This window comes from Notolabrus celidotus, chromosome 10 (genome assembly GCF_009762535.1).
Source record: "Notolabrus celidotus isolate fNotCel1 chromosome 10, fNotCel1.pri, whole genome shotgun sequence".
In the NCBI taxonomy this organism is placed as follows: domain Eukaryota; kingdom Metazoa; phylum Chordata; class Actinopteri; order Labriformes; family Labridae; genus Notolabrus; species Notolabrus celidotus.
The window spans coordinates 21258344-21277902 of NC_048281.1; the positions used below are offsets into that span (position 1 = coordinate 21258344).

The following is a 19559-nucleotide window of genomic DNA, read 5'->3' on the forward strand; positions in this document are numbered from 1 at the left end:
TGACATCATGCGGCAGAGGAGCAGGTACCGGAACGACGCGGAAGTGGATGGCACCGGCATGTTGTGATCTATGGTTGTGATTGTAGCATAGACTGTATAAAATATGGACGTCGTATCCGTGACGTCACCCATCTGTTCCTGAGAGCTGTTTTGAAGCAAATCGACGGCATCAGCCATATGGGAAATGCGGAACTCAACCAGGCAGAGTGTGACGTAGTGTGAGCCTCCAGGCCAATAGCTATGTGTTCTGGACCGGGAGTCACGTCAGTCATGTCCTTATTTGGGCAAAACTTGTAATCTTAATATCTTCTGAACCGTCACGTTAGAAAAAAATTCACCCCCGTACAGTGTGCCATTAGAGAGATTAGCTTCATAGGGCCAAGCCGTTTTTTGAACCAGGCTGTAAACATGTTTATTAATGCTGTAAAGATCATCTTTTTCCCATTCATGTGTATGTGGTTTCTGGTGTTTCTGCAGCCAGCCTCAGGCGGATTTTCGATGTATTGCAGTTTATAGCACTTCCGCATTGGCTTCATAGTTTGTGACCGGAGGTTGCCGCTTGGATTGTAGACGTGGGACATCGCGTTGCTTTCCAGGGAATCTGTCCTGGCTTTCATGACAGAGCAGACTTCATCTCTTGAAGAGCGGATACCAGGAGGAGTCTGTTGATTGACCAGGTCCGGAGGGCCCAGAACTTTCTGCAGGTGCTGCCGGAGCAATCGGCAGAGAGTGACGCTTCTTCGCCGGGTGTTTACCTGTGGATGTAGCAACACAATGGACGGACTGAGGGAGATCAGTGGAACAGGAATGCTCCGCGAGTAGCTCGCCCCCAAAAATCTGGCAAGTTGTTGGATGGCCATGCAGGAGCTACTGCGTGTGCGCCGGCGAGCCGCTCCATGGCAAGAGGGAGCCGCACAGCTGGAGCCCGAGTTTCAGGAACAAAACCCCCTCCTCAGTCAAGGAACAAGACTCGATCCCCGAATGGGAGACGACAAACATGGCGACGTACACGAAGAAAAGTAAGACGCCAATCGCTATATCTAAAGATATTACAAAGTTTTCACACAGCACTGAGCAGGACAGCAGGAGCACTTGCAAAGCAGAGGCAGAGACCAGGAGACTTGCAGCTTAAATAGACCGCCAATGAGAAGATGTTGAGATCAGCTGATAGGGAGGGTGATGACGTGTCAGTATGAATGAGTGCAGCTCGAGTTGTCTGCTTGAACTAGCTTGCATGCGGCGCTCCATTTTTTGCGGAGTTTTGCGCTGCAGTGAATGTAAATTAGCCCACTAGGTGTCATTTTTAAAAAAGTCCATAAAATATCTGAAATTACAGAACTTGAACGAATAAATTAGTTAGAGGGACTTTTACAAAAATAGTTATGATGTTACCAATTATGGCACATTATACCATAATTGCTTTAAAAGTGATGGAAGGGATTTGTAGGCTGCTTATCTTTCAGGCTTGATTGAAACACAGTGGGCCTGATCTACTAAGATCCCAAATAACAAGCGCTAATTTGTGTGTGCAAACTATAATATTGCATGTGCTATAAGTGGGCATATTGCGGGTGATCTACTATGATTGCGTGCATTATTGATAACAAGTGCAAAAGTGGTGTGGACTGCCCTATTTAAATGAGGATTTTGGCTGCGTGATTTGGGTGGCCATCTGTGAAAACGTGAATGCTGTGAGAAAAAAACAGAAGACCTGCAGATGAAATAAAAAGAAGATGGAAAGATATCCACAGAAGGAAAAAATGAAAAACTTTCCCTTAATAAAATCTCAGCGCATTTCTAATATTGGACACATTTAATTAGTTCAAAATGAATTTACTTTGTGTGTCTCGTTGAATATAGAGTGGAAACAAATCGTGATTTCTCTCCGTCGTCTGTCATATGCACCTATGCCTCCTTCTCGCCACAGTGACCGCAGCCATTTGTGCGTAACGCTGTGCCAGTTTGCACCTTCCTTTCAAACGTGCTAAATATAGATGCAAAAACACCGCCCACAATTTGCTTCAGGTTTGATAAATCACATTGCGGGTGCTAAATGATTACATTTGCATCTCCTCCTCCCAGTATTTTGCTTGTTTGATAATCTGCATGTATTCTGCATATTCATGAAGGCAAACACACTAAATGGATTGAGAGTGCTATTTTGCTCATTTGACAGACGCAATCCTTGCTGCTCCCGGTTAGTATGTCAGCTTTGCGCGCGCTATCAAGTTTGCACATGTTTTTATACACGCAAACCTTTAGTAGATCGGGCCCAGTATGTGCTGTAGTTCTTCATTTCCCTCTGAATCGAGTTACTTGAAGCTAGCACCATACATTTGAAAAAGAAAGAAAAATAATTGGTTGCTCTGTATGTTTATAATTAAGCTTAGGAATCAGCCCTCATGTGTGACAGCAGCTTTTCATCCATGTAAAAGGGAACATTTTCAAAGTGTCACCCTGCTCCGGAGTGTTTGGGTACAGTCACTGTTGAGCTGAGCAAGAGGCTAATGGACTGGGGATTGTTCTTGGACTCAATACATGCTGAAATAATTCAATTTGAAAGCCAGTAATCTCAACACCTGATAATGTAATTTAGTTGGTAATTTGTGAAGTATTCAACCCCTGCAGCTATGTTAGAGTCATTCTCAAGTATATTTGAAAGCTGCACGCTGCTGCACTAGAAGCCTTTTCCCTCACCTTGCAGGTTTTAATCACTCATCTGTTTCAACAGGGGAGAGCATGCAGCTTTAGTCAGCAGCGCATGGAAAGTAAACTCGGTAATTTCATTAACCTTTTGTGAAGCTTTTATAATATCCTCTGTGAACATGTTGCCAGTACATGCTACAAGGTGACAATCATTTCACAGCGAGCTCTCTTTGCATTTCTCTCACACATTATATGCGCCCAGAACACCAGAGTGGGTCTTCTTTTTTTTATTGCCTTATTCCTATTCTGCATTAGTACATTTTGCAACATCACTGTTATTAAAACATTTCTTAGCAGAATGAGGCTGGGACTTCTGCCAGTGTAACCTTGATCTGCACTAGCCGACTTCAAGGAGACTTGCTGAAAAGATGGGCCTGTTTCCAAGCAAACTGTAATGCAGCATGGAGAAACTCATCCAGCCATATTTCTGTGACAAAGTTATCACATAACAGTGATGTTGAGAGCAGGGAGTGTTTCTTAAGTGTTCCCGATGAAGCATTCAAGGACACACTGACTTATGAGACATCAGTGCTCGGTGTTGATCTTCAATCTTTGTTTAATAGAAAAAATGGCAAAATTCAAAGTGATGATGTTTGTTGCTGTCGAAGCAGGTTGCAGTTTGACAAAAAAAAAAAAGAACACACCATTAAAGGACAATGAAGATTGCATTTTCTACATGAACAATATTTTTTCTTATGGAGACCCCATCAATTCAGCCCTTTGCTTCATTGCCCTCACAAAGCCCATTTACACAAAGGTGCACTCATTACAGGTCTTGTGGAAAGAAGTGAACATCGGCAGAGGATATTAGCTCCTGCTGGTTTGGGAACCATGCATGAGTTGCACTTAATTCATGTGCTTGATTATGTTAGTATGTAGGCTCATTTTAATTTTCATTTACTGCACAAGTATTTTTTAAAAGATTAAGATTCTATGAGATTATTTACTCATAGATTTTATAACTGCTGTTTCCATACATCAATGCATTTGCTTTTAAGTATGTGTGCAGGTTACAGTTTAACAGTACTCCTCTCATGTATGTAGAATTGATGAATGTGACATAAGATGCTTTTTTTTTCACTTTCTCAGTTAGTGCTAAAATGATTGAAAACTGTCCCAGCTCTGAGCTTAAGAGCATCTTTGGGTGTGTATACTTTTTATTATACGACTTCTATGAGGTTTATCTCTCAGTGGCTTCGATTAAACCCAAGACAATCCCCTACAAAAACACACAGGTGTGTATCCGGGCTGTAAAACCATTCATTTATTTAATCCTGATTAACCAATGAATTACAACAGTTAATTGCAGTTGTTGCATGTTTATAATTTCATTATTTTGCATTTCAAAACAGTTTTTAAGCCCATATTAATGATGTAAAACAATTCTTACTGATGCTGTGATTTGGGAATGAAATGAATACAATAAAATGCACTTTATGATCTTGAATTTTAAATGTAATATTTACATGAACACTGAACAAAACCATGACTTTGAGGAATGAGGCAGCTTCTTAGAGCTTATTCTGTGAAATGCAATGGCTATGTTCACATGAGACTTTTAATTCCTCTTTAATTCAAAATAAAAATCAAATCCTCTTTAAAAAATTTTGAAATGACCTTGTAAACACCTAATTCCGAATGAAAATTACCATTCTGAATTAAACCAAAGTAAGTGGCTGGTTTATTCTGATTCTTCAGGATATTATTGAAAATGTATGAAAAAAATATGCTATTACTCAGATTAAGGAAGGCAAGACAAGGGAGTTTCTTCTTACACTCGACTAATAAATGCAATGGACTTACATGTCATCATCAATTTTTAATGATGTTCAAAGTTATGTGTTATCTTCATCACCAGCCTGTGACAGACACTTCTGATTAAGTAAAATCTCAGGACTTACACATTTTACATGTTACACATTCACAAAAAAGACAGGGTCTTTTTTTACAAAATCCAAAAAACTTCCAAACTGGTGAAGAAACTTTTTTTGAGTGCAGGTAGTGTACCTTGCTGGAATATGTCATCTCTTCTGACATGATTTGTGTTGCAGTCTAGCCACACACTGTGGTGAAAGCTAGCTAGTTTGCTGGTTACTGAGTCTTCTTCTCCTTTTTAAAAAGACGATCTTCATTAGTATCACTGTATTGCAATAGCTTAGTTGACATTACAGACCTACTTTACTTTCATCTTAGTCTGTTCTGTTTTCAGCCAATGACAATGACACGTAGTCCACATGATTCATCAGCTTTTATTCACATGCTTCTTTTACATTTTGAAAGTTGGACTCAAATACAGGTCATATGGTTTTATTTCAATAATTTACTTTATGATTAAGATATATTTTTGTGGCTGTTTCAGACGTGCATGGGGGTATAAATACTACTCGAAACAACTTGATGAAGACTTAACAGTTTTTAACAACCTCATGTATTCCCCAATTCCACCAAGTTCTTTACATACAGTAAAATATACTGATATATTAAACAACGGGTGAGCTTTCCTTCAAACCTGAAAAATGCGGTATCCATTTACAAAAACAAAAGTAATTGGGATAAAGTCAGGAAGCCTTAAAGCACAGGATTTCAACATTGGACACAAGTGCCCTATATCCACTTTGCAGCATTAGTATTTAAGTGAGACTTGACAGGTACTTTGAGACATGATAAGAACTGGATTTCTGATGAAGGTTTTGTCGCCATAAGCAAAACTGTATTGGCTGTAAACAAAAACCTTGGAAGCATTAGGGTTTCCTAAGTGTAAGTGTAAACATAATTTTAGAAGTAGGACGATTGCTGCAGTTCTTGGTACTAAGAGCTCACCAACTCGCTTCCATTGTGTGCTTTCAGCACCGGACTGCTGAGATGAAGTTAGCAGCTAGCCTGTGAGCAAATACTCTAATCTGACAAAGTAAAGACCCAGATATTTTCTTTTAAGAACCAGTGGGACAAAAACAGAACTGAAAGAAACCGGTTATCGCACCTCAGTCAGCTGCTGGACAGAACTCTAAATGAATGATAACTGATAGTGTGTATAGGCAGCTGCTGATAAGTGGCTGCTGTGTGTCTGGCAGCTTGTGTTGATGTTTCTCAGTGCTAAGGGGCGATGCAATTTAGAAGAGCCAAGTAGTATTATCATATTTTTGGCTGCTGCTGTTTTCCTTGCAGTTTTCTTATCTCATCTCTCAAGGCGAGTAACAGTTCTATTTCATCAAGACCGAGCCTTTACCCCATGACACCATGATCACCAGTATGTTAAATACGTTAATAAAGTCTCATTAACTCAAAAATGTGGGTCTTTTAACTCTTTTTGTTTATTTTTTTATTTTTATTTTTTTTAAATTATGAAGTGATGTTGATAAATGAACAGGAGACACCTCTTCTATCACATGCTGCCCAGATTTTGATGCTGTATTTAGCTGGTTTGGAAGTTATGTATCGCCTGATAAGGGTTAGGGTTATGGTTGGGGTTATGATTAGGGTTAAGGTTAGGGTTATGATTAGCATCTTGGTTGGGGTTTTAATTAGGGTTAGGTTAGGGTTATGATTAGGGTTAGCGTTGTGATTAGGGTTAGCGTTGTGATTAGGGTTAAGTTTAGGGTTATGATTAGGGTTAGGATTAGGGTTATGATTAGCATCATGGTTGGGGTTTTGATTGGGTTAAGGTTAGGGTTAGGGTTTTAATTAGGGTTAGGGTTGTGATTAAGGTTAGTAGTGATGGGACGTTCGGCTCTTTTCAGAAAGCCGTCTCTTTTGACCTGGCTCCCAAAGAAGAGCCGGCTCTTTCGCAGAACCAAACACAAGCAAACAGAACCAGAACCAACTCAAGCAAACAGAACCAGAACCAACTAAAGCGAACAGAACAAGAACCAAACTCAAGCAAACAGAACCAGAACCAAACTCAAGCAAACAGAACTAGAACCAAACTCAAGTAAACAGAAACAAGAACCAAACTCGAGCAAACAGAACCAGAACCAACTTAAGCAAACAGAACCAGAACCAACTTAAGCAAACAGAACCAGAACCAAACTCAAGCAAACAGAACCAGAACCAACTCAAGCAAACAGAACCAGAACCAACTTAAGCAAACAGAACCAGAGCCAAACTCAAGCAAACAGAACCAGAACCAACTTAAGCAAACAAAACCAGAACCAAACTCGAGCAAACATTATTAATGTCCTTAGTGTGGGTTGGCATTGAGAAACATCAGATGCCTCAGCTTGGATGGGCTGATCCGATTTCTCCTCTCAGTGAGTATTTCCCTGTCTTCGATAAGACTCTCTCAGAAGGAACAGATGTAGCCACGATACACAGCCTCCCTTCCATCACCTGTATCCTATATCCTCACATGTGATTGGCTGCATCACCGGCTCTTCTGATACACTATAAAGCATCGGCTCTCAGAGCCGCAGCTTTTGATCACGACACATCACTACCCTGCTGAGAGTCCCCTCAATGTGGGGACTCTCAGCAGGGTCCCCACATCCCCACCTCAATGTTGCCCATGGGAACAGCATAGACTGTACAAAATATGGGCGTAGTATCCGTGACATCACCCATCTGTTCCTGAGAGCTGTTTTGAAGCCAGTCGACTGCGGCAGCAATATTGGAAATGCGGAACTCAACCAGGCAGACTGTGACGTAGTGTGCGCCTCTTAGACAACAGCTATGTGTTCCCGACCGGGAGTCACGTCAGTCATGTCCTTATTTGGGCAAAAACTTGAAATCTTAATATCTTCTGAGTTGTCACGTTAGAAAAAATTCACCCCCCGTACAGTGTGTGCCAATAGAGAGTTTAGCTACGCAGGGCCAAGCCGTTTTTTGAACCAGGCTGTAAACATGTTTATTAATGTTGCAAAGATCGTCTTTTTGGAATTAGTGTGTATGTGGTTTCCGGTGCAGCCAGCCTCAAGCGGATTCTCGATGAATTGCTGGTTATAACACTTCCCCATTGGCTTCATCGTTTGAGACCGGAGGTTGCCGCTTGGGGAACAGAGAAGGTTCCCGTCAAAAGTCATGCCAACACCTGCAATCTCACACTTTACAGATGAGGTCAAGAGATAGGGAGAGGGTTTGCGTGTGTGTGTGAGTGTGTCTGTGCATGCGTGTGTGTGTGTGTGTGTGTACGTGATTGGGGTGAAATATGTCACACAGTTGCAAAGAAACATTTAGTATTTGACACTTCTGACTCCTTATAGCCTCCACTTTGACTGCCGGGTCAAATTGACCCACGAACAGTATCTATGCAATATAAACATGCAGGGGGGTTGCAAATATGTGAAAGGAACCATTTTTATTTTTTTATGTTGATTACACTAATTAAGGCAAGTTGAAGAAGTTTCATACCAAAAAAACACTTTAAACATTTTTTTTTTATTTTTGAACTTTGAAAAGGGTCAACCTGATCCTGAACATAACAGGAGGGTTAATAGAAGAAACAATTTTGCTCTTTTCTTTCAGTTATTGTCAAACAATTTAAGAGTCAATGGTACTGATCCCGTCAGGTGTGTCCTCATATAACCCAAACTCAAATCTACATACAAGAATAGAGGTTGTTGATTAAAGTATAACACATTATTTACTTTACTGAATGAATGGGTTTTATAATGCCCACCTGATTTTTGAATCTGGAAATGTGTCCTACTTCAGTGGAAATACAGTGTTGTTGTATTTCCCTTCCACACACTGTCTAGTTATGGATACATGTCCTGTATTAGGGAAGTGTATGGGTCTAAAACTGCATTTTGTCATAGAGGCATGGTACACTATTTCTTCTGTACTCCCTCTGAGCCACACACTGTCTAGTTCTGGGTTTTTTTCGTAAATAGATTTTTGCTCTAACTCTGGGTGCTTTCAGTAATTTATAAGAAATGTGTTTCCATTATGGCACTATTCTATTATATTTGACAGAGTTTTAATGGAGTTAATTTTCATTTCATAGCAGCAACTTTTTTTTCATCTCATGGTACATTGACAGTCATTTCTTAAGAGCAATCACAACAATGTCCAACTCCTAGGAAGCCAGTGTGCAAAAAAGGCAATGAGGATGTATCCAAAATGATATCTATTCGGTGAATAAATCAGTAAAAAATTGCACATGTTAAAAAAAAAATGTGGATCAAGCTGACTAGGTGTGTAATTAAAGAGTGAAGGAGATTGGGATCAAACCACATACCTTTTGATCAGAGGAACACCAGCTCTACCCCTGAGCCACAACTGCCACTGACTAGTACAAAAGTTTGAGTCAGGGGGAAGTTGGCAAGTTCTGAATTCACCCTCTGGTACTCAATAAAACTGTAGCTTATCTTTTCTCATCTTATCTTATCTTATAAGTCACATTCAAAAGGAGTTTTCCCTTTGTACCCTTCCCTCAGACTTGAAAGGTGTCCTTGTCTGGTGGTCTTTGTAATAGGTTATTATCATTTTGATATATTGGAGGGGATAGGAAAGCTAGTAATGAGAGAAAAAGACTTGTTAAGAGCAAGCTGCAACCTCTGGTCTAAAAAATATCCAGTCCAATGCGGAGGTGCTAAAAACTGAAAACTGCAGTTCATCGAGGATCCGCTTGAGGCTGGCTCCGGAAGTACCAGAAACCACATATACACCCATTCAAAAAAGCCGATCTTTAAAGCAGAAATAAACATGTTTACAGCCTGGTACAAAAGACGAGTGTAGTCTGGACAGCTCATTTCTCGATCGGCTCACACTGTATGGGGGGGGGGGGGGGGGGGTTTCATAACACAGCAATTTCGAAGATATCGAGATTATGAATCTTCCAATGAGAGACACAGCTGGCTTGATTGACTGGCGGGAGCACTGTAGCTGTTGGCTAGGAGCCTCAAAGCTCGCCTCTTTACGTCACAATTGCTTGACAGCAGCAATATGGCTGCCGATGACAATTGGCCTCAAAACAGTGCTTCAGAAACAGTTGGGTGACGTCACGGATACTACATCCATATTTTATACAGTCTATGGTTAAGAGTATGCTATTCAGCTGTAGGTCTGTTTGTAATCAAACAAGCTTTGGGAAGTTGCCACTGTCTTCTAAACTGAACATTCCCACGTGAAGGAGGATAACCCAGCCCTGTACTGCTGTCTGGCATGACAGTGACTCAAATCAGGTCTAAGGAAAGTAATTTATCCAGAGCTATTCCCCTATCCTTATTTCTTTATATCACATCACTTATTTAACACTTACTTTTCCCACTGCTGCTCAGAAATGTCTTTAATACAACGTTAAATCTCCAAAAGTTAAATTGCTTTCCCTTTAAATCGATAACATAATGGCCTTATAAGAGAGAAATAAATTAACTATCTTCTCTTACCCACTGGAAATCTGTTTGGTTGCCATAAAATTGGACTTCCCTGATATCACTTTCTTTAAGCAGAAGAGAACATATGATTGAGTTTTGTCTCGATGAATGGGGAGGTGGCAGCATTGGGGTGGAAATAGAGAATTTGTTGGTTCGGTGAGTGCACCTTTTTTTTTGCTCGAGCCCCCGGCTCTTCAGATGTCTGCACATCTCTGAGGGTAAGTTTAAAGGGGAGAACAAATATTTATCAAGGGTCTGTCAAGGGTTTTGTCATATTGTTCAGTAATATGATCATTTATTGCAGTTTTTCCTCCACACAATATCACCATCTCCCAAATGATAGTTTGCTGGAAGAATACAAAGTATAAAGTAAGCAGTTTTTATTTTTTTAAAGATTTTATTTATTATAATTTTTTATGCATTTATGAGAACATACATATAAAGACATACACGCACAAAAAACAAAAACCAACAAACAAAAAAATAAACACCACAAAACAAAACACTCTGCTAGAAAAAGAGATACGATGTGCAACCGTGTCAGTCCATACATTGATGCATTGTCCACGAATAAATAAATGGCCAGAAGTAGAGTCCACAGAAAGTCCTTGTAAGATTACTAGGGGTCCAAGGCAAGGCAAAAAGAGCAGGGATCAGAGAATATCACAACACAACATCACTCGGGGGGCAACCAAGTTGTAATGCCATGCATATACAGTGTACTGTCATAGTTAGTTCCCAGTCTGACTTCTCTTCTTCTCGATGAACTCCACAAAGGGTCCCCACATCTTAAGAAACTTATGAGTGTTTGACATTGTGTATCGGATTATAAAGTAAGCAGTTGTAGTGAAAATACTGTGCTCTATGGTTGTTTTGTTGCACCTTAATCCAAAATTTCTGTACTGTGTATCGCTGGTAACAATAATGTAGGATTGTTACAATGCTGCAGGTGCTTTAATGAAAAAAAAAAAGTGGATCAGCAAATTTAAAGACAGTTGCTTTGATGCCTCGTTTTCAATTAGACCACAGATCAATCGAACAATCAGTCAGACTGCACTAGGATTCAATCAATTGAATTGAAATGCCTTCATAAAGTCTGAAAGAAACTGTTGACAAAAGAAGCAGACAATGATTACTCATTAATTTCAAACTCAATATTTGTTTTCTTTTAATGCTTCAGTCACATTTAACCTATTCTAATGATCCACACTACCATGCAGGCAAGGAACCTGTTTTATTCAATGCTGGCTATAAGACACTTGGAAAGATGAGCTGAACCACATCTTACGGCATATTTTGCTTGCCAGTGAAACCAGTAGAGTATGAACTGTGCTGGGGAAGTTACTCCGCTATTATCATATTGTTGTAATTAGACTGAGACTTGTACTCATTATTTATTGAAGAAACCAATGCCATTAATTAATTATGACTTACTTACTTTGTAGGAATTATGCCAACTCTGAGCGTTCCTTTGTGTCTTGTTCAAAATTGTTTGACAGGAAGCAATTGTACCCCAGACAGGGGAAATATTACCTCCTCATTGCAGCCTGATACAAGCCTCTTTAGATCTCCCAGTGTTTCTGCAGCACAACAGGGCAAAAACTAATTTCAGCCTGTGTAGCAGGGATTGAGGCACCACCCCCCAACAAGCTTAACTTTGCTGTTATGCGTTGCATGGACATGCATTTTTACAGGATGCTGCGAAGTGTTCTTGCTGTGGACAGGAGATTCTGTCTGACTTGTACTAAACTTGCACTACAAGGTGAAAAACGTGTCTACGTTAGATGAGTCTTCCACTGAACAAATCAGTCATCTAGTTTCTGTACATACGCTAGAGGATTCTCTGCCATTTGCAATAATTAGGACACTCTTCCATCTGCCCCCAACCTTACAGTGCTGCTTTACAAAAGCATAATTCAACCCATTTCCGCTTGTTTCACCTGTTTCCTCAGCATGTTAAGTGCCTGCTAGGGACAAACTCTCTCAGACCCCAACAGCAAAGCCATTACACGCAAGGCACACACCATCGCACAGACAATCTTTTTTTTCTTTTCTCCATCTGGTCAAAGTGCCCAAGCTGGAATACCACATACCAACACGCCATTTGCTGGTGTGTTGGTATGTGTGTGAATGTGGATGGAACAGATGCCTCTAAGTTATGTTGTTGTGCCGTATTTATGCACTGTTTATGTGTGTGAGGCTCTCTCTATAGACAATGGCAACAAGTCACTATGAAAATGACAACAAAGAATCAGTCAACATGTTCCAAAGCATTAGTCATTCTGAGTGTAGGCACTTGTAAGGCTTGTATGTGGCTTAAGTCAAGTGAATCATTAAAAGCTATTGTATCAATCCACTTTAACTGAAGTGGAGACTAGTAAAGTCTTTGCATTTAATTACTTGGAACTCATGTGCCAGGATGTATTTCCTTAAGTAAAGTGTCAGGGCCAAGCAGATTTCTTATGAAGAAACCTAGCAAATGGTGAAATGGCAACAGAAGTGCTCCAGGCCTCAAGGTGGCACTCAGTGGCAGTGTTGCTAACTTAGTGACTTTGTTGCTTTATTTAGCGAGTATTAAGACCCCTCTAGCAACTCTTTTTCAAAAAAGCGACTAGCGACAAATCTAGCGACTTTTTCTGGTGTGTTAACGGAGACTTTTGGAGACTGATGTGAAAGCATGTATCGTTCTGACTCTTCTCAACGAGCAGTGGATGCTGCTGTGAGTCAAAAAGTGACTAGCGACAAATCTAGCGACTTTTTCCGGTGTTTTAAATGCAAATGTATCACGCATGTACGGAGACACGGCTTGATGATCCCGCCTACTGTCTCTTTTTGGTCCATTTATATAGTTAATGTAGATTGTATACAATGAATATGTTGAAAATGTTATTGTTGAAAATGTTTTATGTTTTACTTAGATTTTTTGTAGGCTCCTAAGTGTTGTTATAAACATATTTAGGGTGTTTTTTACTCTCTTTTTGTCTCTCCCTCAACATTAGTCTCTCCGACAGCGTCTATTACAATTCAGATTATGCAAATTAAGTGATGACGTCATTTAGTGACTTCTAGCGACTTTTAGGACAGCCAATAGCTACTTTCCTCACTGAGATGTTGGTAACACTGCTCAGTGGCACTGTTTACTGGTGATGTGAACTGTGTCTTCCCCAAGTCATACATTATTGAAACTTGACAAGATTTAATATTCATTTGAGAATGTGACGCAGTAAATGTGAGTGAACAACATTAATATTGCAGTATTGCATTGGGCTCCGTAGCTAACGCAAACTCTGTATTCAAAGCCTGACAGCTGGCAGAGTAAGCTAATGGTCTCGCTAGCTGTGTGGCTAACATCAGAACAGTTACCACCAATATCCACAGGAAAGGCTTGTGTTTCCACAGGAAGCGCCGTCTCAGAAGGGTCTCCCTGCTCTGCTCCGCTAAAGACACATGCCATGTCTGTTTTCGACAGCGCCAGCATATGCTTTCCGCTCAATTTGACAATAAAACACAATGTACTGACTCCCAACTGAATCAGATAAATACTTTCTAAAAATGGATATATTATGAACAACTTCAAAACAGCCACATATCCAGGGTCCATGCAGACCACAACAGGACTTTTAGCTGTTAACTTTGTCTTAAGGAAACAGCACAACAAAGTATAACATATTAATACATATTAAACACATATACATCAGCAAAAAATGAGCTTTTAGAGTTACATAAAATATTCACGAATGGTAGAAGCACAAAAGTCACATAATAATATGCAAATGATTAGTAAATCGACCACAGAAACACTATGTAGCCTGCTGTAAGTCTGTTGTTCTGTCTCTACTGAGGCCGCATATACTCTGGGCTGTTCTCCACTGAGATAAGCTTCAAACACACTTCCAATGAAGCAGAACACACGCCATTGGACTTAGCAAAACTGTGGCGCTGTCTTAACGCGGTGCTCACGCTTGCTGTGGATTTCATGTTTTAGATAGATAGATAGATACATAGATAGATACATGGATGGATGGATGGATGGATGGATGGATGGATGGATGGATGGATGGATAGATAGATAGATAGATAGATAGATAGATAGATAGATAGATAGATAGATAGATAGATAGATAGATAGATAGATAGATAGATAGATAGATAGATAGATAGATAGATAGATAGATAGATAGATAGATAGATAGACAGACAGACAGACAGATAGACAGATAGATAGATAGATAGATAGACAGACAGATAGATAGATAGATAGATAGTTAGTTAGTTTATTCATCCCCAACAGGGGAAATTCGGGTGTCCAGCATCATACAGTGTGTGCCATACACAACCAAGCACTCTCAAAGTCAGACAGTACAGTAAAAAACATCAACAAAGTAACAAAAGTGAATAAAATAAGTTAAAAATCTACTATCAGTAGTATTAATAAAGTGCACATTAGCAAGATCCGTTGTATAGTCTTATCACAGCTGGGATGAACAACCTCCTGAGCCTCTCAGAAGTGGTCACTTTAGCAAAACTAGCTGATCATTAGTAAAAGTTTCTCAGTCAAAGTGTGTGTTTTTTTTCTACATGTTATAAAGTTGTGTTTTTGCACAGTATTCAGTGAAGCCTAGCCTCAAAGACACTTTTCCCTGGCTATGTCCAGTGATATGTGGTCTGATAAAAAAAAAGGTTAATTGCCCCATCTTCCTCACTCTAATAAAATGATATAAACTGTTAAACTTCTCCACAAGAGACCTGGAGCCCTCACTTACCTGAGATGCTTTATTAATCCCCTGGGAGGGAAGTTGGGAGGGCTTTTCTTTAGCATTTGTTATCTGTGTTTGTGTGCTTTCGGATTTGCATTGTCTATGAGTTTTTCATTCCTTTTTTTCTTCTTTACAGCATGCTTTTGTTGTTGCATTTGTTATGGACTTTTGCAAGTGTTTATGAATTTGCATCATTCGCACATTTGAAGCACATTTCCCCCTTATGAAGAATGAAGGTCATTTCAGCTGTTGCAGATTGGTTTGCCTCATCAGCCACCGTACTCAGCTGTTGAAACAAAACGAAAGCCCGTGAGGATGAGCAAACACAATAGCTATAAATACAATTTTTACAACCTGGTAAAAAAAGTAATAGTTTAAGTTTCTATTGCTCATTCCACTTTTCATAATAACAGCGTGGGCTGAAGTTCTTTTATTGACACGCCCTTTTGAACTACTTTAAGCTTTAACGTAATGGGGCATGGACACTTTCAGTGACAGGGGAGGCTGCTTGCTGCCACTACAGACAACAACCCAATTAAGCTCAATTTCTTGGCCATGTGTGAATTGTCAGTGGGACTTTTTTCATCAAAAGTTGTACAAATATTGTAGCTTTCTGCTTTGTGTATTGCCCTCACTGGCTGAATAATACATTTATTTTTTCTTGGTGAATTTCCAGTTTTATTGTGTTAATGTTTTTGCACGAAGTGCTCGCTATACCCAGCTTGTTAATTAATTCATTGTTCATTGCACATTTATTCATTTGTCGGCAAGCTCACAGGAGCCAGAATCAATGTTGGCCTTTTCCTGGAGAGATTACAGCGGATGGCAGAAATTGCGTTGTCCACATGCGGCTCTCTCACAGGTGATTTGGTCAAGCAACGGCAGGTCCACTACAAGCTCTCATACTGCAAGATGATAAATAAACAGCAGCGGTCAGGACAGAAACTCACTCTGCATAAAACATAAAGGTTAACTGGCTCTTTCATCAGCTAATGAATTATCCACAGCTTTGACTGTTTAGCTTTGATAACTTGGTGTAGGACAACCCTCCCTTACAAATATGATAACCTTCAGCTCCAGTAAACCAACATGGCAGAGACTGATAGCTGAACTTGAAGCTTATACACAATCAAGAAACCAGTGGATGGTGCCCTTGTAGCTATATCCATCATGTTTACAGTCTCTGGTCAGGGCCCGTAAACAGACTACTGTTGTGTCAGGCAGATACTGACCTTCCGAAACATACAAGATAAACCAAAAACGTACGTAATAACAATAGACTGGAGATATGCATTTAAATGTTACAGTCAACAGACTTGTCATCCAATGTCCTTCACATTTTCAGTGTGTTTGTATATAATTACTTACTCTGGACATCAGACATCAGGTTGTTGTCAAATGTATCTGCTAATGCTCACCTTTAATTGCATGATTTTGTGCCTCATGTGCACACAGCGGATCCAGTGGGGGTTAACACATTGACTAGAATAGAAACCTATCAGATCTGGTGCTGTGATGGATCGGAGACGGATCTGGTGGAATTTGGCCTTTAGACTGCTAGGCCACCAGTGCCCTAATTTTTAGAATTTTGAAGTTTAAATAGCTAACATCTGCTGACTACTGAATGAGTAATGTTTGAAACACTAAATCCACATTGTTCATCACTAGATATTACTTAAAGTAAGGCCTCTGGGGAACGACTAAAAATAAGACAAATGAATGTGCCACAGATAAGTATCACTAAAGTAATTAACTCAAACACAAGAGTGGGAACTTGTATGATTTTCCCAGACAAATCTGATGTTTCCCTCGATTAGATTGCAGCAAGTTATACATTTTGTGTCAACCTATTTTATCCTACTTTGCGGTACATGTAGTTAAGCTTATCGACAGGAAACAAACAAAACAAGCAAACACAGAGAAGATGCATGCACTCTGCCCCATTTCGATGAGGTGAGAGCTTGAACCAGTTCCATCAAATCCCGTCCTCGGGGGGGCACCTTGCAAGCTAATACTTCTATCTGCATGAAACAGGTAGAGAGACCTGATGGTGACATGGTGTGTGTCTGATTGTGCAGTGAAGCCCCAGCTGTGACACGCATGAAGTGATTCAGTCAAGCTTGAAACAAGGACACAGGTCAAGGAGTGAGAACAGTGACTGCTGCAAAGTGGACATGACAGTAGTGCAGCCCACTAAGGGTGATGGGAATGATATCACCCATGTGCAATGCAGGTCAGCGAATATGAGGCACTTAGCATTAGACACACTTTAGCAATTAGTCAAAACAGACATTGGAATATTTAAAAGAAAATAAAAAATAGTACAAGTAGTTCCCTGCTTTAAATTGTTCCCTAATGGCACTATTTTTCTTTGTATTATGACCATGCATTAATGCAGGAACCTTTTATGTTCAAGAACGGTACAATTCATCTTTACTTCCACGTACCTGTGACATTTGTTTCCACTTTAATTTCAAGAGGAAAGGAAAACAGCATTTCATCACTTCAGATGAAACCCTTTGCAGTATTTCCTCGGTCTAACTTTGTCATTTACCTCCACAGGCAAATTTAGATGGATACAGCAGATGAAAATAGATAAACAGACAAATAGAGCTGCAAATGAATGAGAGCTGCTGTGCCCTCTCATGGTGCGACAGTTAGTCATCTATTTTGCATCTTTCCAGAGCTGTCAGTCACACTATCGGCTTTCTCGCAGCTCTCCTCCTTCACAACAACACTTGGCAGCTTGAAGTCCTGCCCGGGCCAGAGTGTTTGTGTTTGAGAGATTGTGCTCCACATGACAGATGCAGATTCGCTGTTCTTGTAAGAGGAGAGAGAGGAAGAGAGTGGGGTTGAATGTCAGAGGGTCGACATTCGACAGTGCCTGTTTGTGTGTGTGTATGTTACTACATGTGCTGGTCCCGTGGTGTATAGTGGATGAGTAAAAGATACTAGTTGAGGATGGAACAGATTAACCCCTACCTTTTCATCTCTGAATTTTGAGGGAAATGCTCACCTCCCTTATTCTCTGCACCACCTGAACCAGTCAGTAGTAGATTTTCAGGCATATCATCAGCCTGTGTTTCTTTGAAAAGCTGAATACATTTGCTTATATTGCAGCTCATGGAGCCAGTTACTGATGAGCAGAGTTCTGGTTCTTATCTCTTATCACCTTTTTCGGATAATTAATGACGAACAATATGAAGCAAAACTGTAAAAACAAAAGTGCCACTTTTAAAACAATGTGACCATCAGTCAGTAAATGAAGCTGTTTTCCCCGTTGCTGAATTCATGCGAGGGCTCTGGGTTTTGTTCTGAAAAGGCAGAGAGCGGCTTCGCACCAGCTCACTGGAGCTTATCTTCAGATGGCCTTGAACAGAAAGTGTTTGTTTTAGAACATTTCAAGACAAAAGCGGGTTGATTTCTTTGTTGCACAAAATGACAGGCTGACACTGTTAATGCATGCCGTCAATCAGTCCATGTACATCTATGCATGCATGGATGCACACTCCACACAAGTAAAAAGCATATGCTGCAGTGCTCAAACTCTGTCTAAATATACTTACATGCACAAACACTGAAGAGGACGTTTTCAGATGCATAGCTGGGAATACATCAGTGCAGCGACATAGAGCGCGACAGAAGTGAAGCGGTAATTATCATCCATCTATCTGCAAAATGTAATCTGCATATTAAGCACTAGGTTTTCTTCCAAATTCATTCGAATGGAAAGGAGTGTAGAAATGCGTCATTATACAGAGAAAGGCTATTTTATAGTCTCTAAAGACTCAAATCACAGGTACAGAGAAACAAATAGCAAAGCAATTTGTTCTGGAATAGCTGTAAAAACGTGTGTAGTTTTGAATTATGCTGCAGCCAATGAAACATAATGAACTGTACCCGCCTCCTCCCAGACAAGAGAGTTATTAAAGAGTGTGGAGAAACTTCACGTCAGGAAGTAATTTGCTTGAATGGAGCTTGAAAATTGGTTTTAAAACCTTTGATTACAGGCCAGAAATGTTTTTTAAAAACTTTGTCTGGCACTGTGAAAGCGGACAAGCAAACAAGAGTTTAACCTTAACACACAAAAAAAACAATACCTTGGAGTTAACCTCTTTATGATATTTTTAGACTCTGTTAATGGCATACTTTATGCTCTGTGTTACTGAAGAATTCTTGAAAAGGCTGCATATATGAAGACACACTTGAAGGTCAACATGTCCGCATCTGTGAAGATCTGTTAATTTAATATGGCTTTTCTATAACACAAGATTTATCTGTGTGAGTATGCTTTGTAGAAAAATAAGCGTCAACTTCCGTGGTGTACAACCTTCAAACTCAGCTCAAAAGGTGACTCAGATAGTGAAGGGATGGCCGTTGCCTACACCTTGAATAAAGTAGTGTAACAATACTCATCATATGCCTCTGCACTGCTCAATGTAACTCTCACCTACATTTATACCACATAAGATGCTCAGTATTGCAGTGATTATGAAAAATGACACATCATAATTTCTCCTACATTCTGTGGCTGTAGCTGTGCTCCAGCAGCTAAGGAGACAGATTGCTCTATAAAGACACAGGATCCGTCTTTTTCTCAAGAAGGAGCCCTGGATGTATTCCTAGTAAATTCTATTAGCAGTCACTTTGCCATGTGTTAGGGTTAAGTGAACAGAAATCTCTTATCTCAGTCAGCTGACATACAGCCTTGCCCACCCGCCTACCCCCTGACCGGCCTCCTGGGAATCGTACGGTCTCAGTAGAAACCTGACAGTCAGGGTTTGGC

At 40.1% G+C, this 19559-nt stretch overlaps 1 protein-coding gene across 8 annotated transcripts in view; it reads left to right on the forward strand.

Moving 5' to 3' along the window:
- htr1fa (5-hydroxytryptamine (serotonin) receptor 1Fa) overlaps positions 1–19559 on the forward strand; it is a 139896-nt gene that overhangs the window by 116379 nt on the left and 3958 nt on the right. The window lies entirely within an intron of this gene.